This window comes from Haemorhous mexicanus, chromosome 4, assembly GCF_027477595.1.
Source record: "Haemorhous mexicanus isolate bHaeMex1 chromosome 4, bHaeMex1.pri, whole genome shotgun sequence".
Lineage (NCBI taxonomy): Eukaryota > Metazoa > Chordata > Aves > Passeriformes > Fringillidae > Haemorhous > Haemorhous mexicanus.
In genome coordinates this window covers 40018491-40021132 of record NC_082344.1, presented here as the reverse complement: position 1 = coordinate 40021132, position 2642 = coordinate 40018491, and positions in this window count along the sequence as shown.

The following is a 2642-nucleotide window of genomic DNA, read 5'->3' as shown; positions in this document are numbered from 1 at the left end:
AAGGATCAAAAGAGGCCAAAACTCACCTCCCAGCTGTTGCAAAAGCAGGGCAAAAATCAAGGAGGCAGACACAACTTGGAGGGGAAGATATGAGGGACATGACATCGATACGTAAAAAAAAAAAAAAAAAAGAAAAAAAAAATCTCCCAAATTCAAAACCATCAGAAGGCATGGCATGCCATCAAGTGCAGGGACATGCACATCATACAGCAAGGCTTCAAAAACTGACCCACGCTGAAGGCCAAAACAAATAAGAAGGACATATGAACACTCTGGAATGGAGATAGCATCAAAGGAAATGAAATTGAAGGAGAAAAAAAAGAAAATTTTGAAATTTAGCAACTACAAGAAAGTGGTCTGGGACAAAATGAGGTGCAGTGCAAAGGACCAAAAGAGGCCAAAACTCACCTCCCAGCTGTTGCAAAAGCAGGGCAAAAATCAAGGAGGCAGACACAACTTGGAGGGGAAGATATGAGGGACATGACATGGATACTTAAAAAAAAAAAAAAAGAAAAAAAAAATCTCTCCCAAAGTCAAAACCATCAAAAGGCATGGCATGCCATCAAGTGCTGGGACTTGCACCAAAGCTTGCCCCATTGATTCCCATTGAAATCGCAAGATTTCGTTTCCCGTCCCGAAAGGAAATGAAATTTCCTTTCGGGACGGGAAACGAAATCTTGCGACCCTGAAAAGAAAGGCTTACAAACACTCTGGATAGGAGATATGATCAAAAGAAATGCAACTGAAAAAAATCCCAAAAAAATGGAAAATTTTGAAATTTAGCAACTACAAGAAAGTGGTCTGGGACAAAATGAAGTTAAGTGCAAAGGACCAAAAGAGGCCAAAACTCACCTCCCAGCTGTTGCAAAAGCAGGGCAAAAATCAAGGAGGCAGACACAACTTGGAGGGGAAGATATGAGGGACATGACATCGATACTTAAAAAAAAAAAAAAAAGAAAAAAAAAATCTCTCCCAAAGTCAAAACCATCAAAAGGCATGGCATGCCATCAAGTGCTGGGACTTGCACCAAAGCTTGCCCCATTGATTCCCATTGAAATCGCAAGATTTCGTTTCCCGTCCCGAAAGGAAATGAAATTTCCTTTCGGGACGGGAAACGAAATCTTGCGACCCTGAAAAGAAAGGCTTACAAACACTCTGGATAGGAGATATGATCAAAAGAAATGCAACTGAAAAAAATCCCAAAAAAATGGAAAATTTTGAAATTTAGCAATTACAAGAAAGTGGCCTGGGACAAAATGAAGTGAAGTGCAAAGGATCAAAAGAGGCCAAAACTCACCTCCCAGCTGTTGCAAAAGCAGGGCAAAAATCAAGGAGGCAGACACAACTTGGAGGGGAAGATATGAGGGACATGACATCGATACTTAAAAAAAAAAAAAAAGAAAAAAAAATCTGTCCCACAGTCAAAGCCTTCAAAAGGCATGGCATGCCATCAAGTGCAGGGACATGCACAACATACACCAAGGCTTCAAAAACTGACCCACGCTGAAGGCCAAAACAAATAAGAAGGACTTAGGACCACTTTGGAATGGAGATAGCATCAAGGGAAATGAAATTGAAGGAGAAAAAAAAGAAAATTTTGAAATTTAGCACCTACAAGAAAGTGGTCTGGGACAAAATGAGGTGCAGTGCAAAGGACCAAAAGAGGCCAAAACTCACCTCCCAGCTGTTGCAAAAGCAGGGCAAAAATCAAGGAGGCAGACACAACTTGGATGGGAAGAAATGAGGGACATGACATGGATACTTAAAAAAAAAAAAAAAAGAAAAAAAAAATCTCCCAAATTCAAAACCATCAGAAGGCATGGCATGCCATCAAGTGCAGGGACATGCACTACATACACCAAGGCTTCCAAAACTGACCCACGCTGAAGGCCAAAACAAATAAGAAGGACTTAGGACCACTTTGGAATGGAGATAGCATCAAGGGAAATGAAATTGAAGGAGAAAAAAAAGAAAATTTTGAAATTTCGCAACTACAAGAAAGTGGTCTGGGACAAAATGAGGTGCAGTGCAAAGGATCAAAAGAGGCCAAAACTCACCTCCCAGCTGTTGCAAAAGCAGGGCAAAAATCAAGGAGGCAGACACAACTTGGAGGGGAAGATATGAGGGACATGACATCGATACGTAAAAAAAAAAAAAAAAAAGAAAAAAAAAATCTCCCAAATTCAAAACCATCAGAAGGCATGGCATGCCATCAAATGCAGGGACATGCACATCATACAGCAAGGCTTCAAAAACTGACCCACGCTGAAGGCCAAAACAAATAAGAAGGACATATGAACACTCTGGAATGGAGATAGCATCAAAGGAAATGAAATTGAAGGAGAAAAAAAAGAAAATTTTGAAATTTAGCAACTACAAGAAAGTGGTCTGGGACAAAATGAGGTGCAGTGCAAAGGACCAAAAGAGGCCAAAACTCACCTCCCAGCTGTTGCAAAAGCAGGGCAAAAATCAAGGAGGCAGACACAACTTGGAGGGGAAGATATGAGGGACATGACATCGATACTTAAAAAAAAAAAAAAAGAAAAAAAAAATCTCTCCCAAAGTCAAAACCATCAAAAGGCATGGCATGCCATCAAGTGCTGGGACTTGCACCAAAGCTTGCCCCATTGATTCCCATTGAA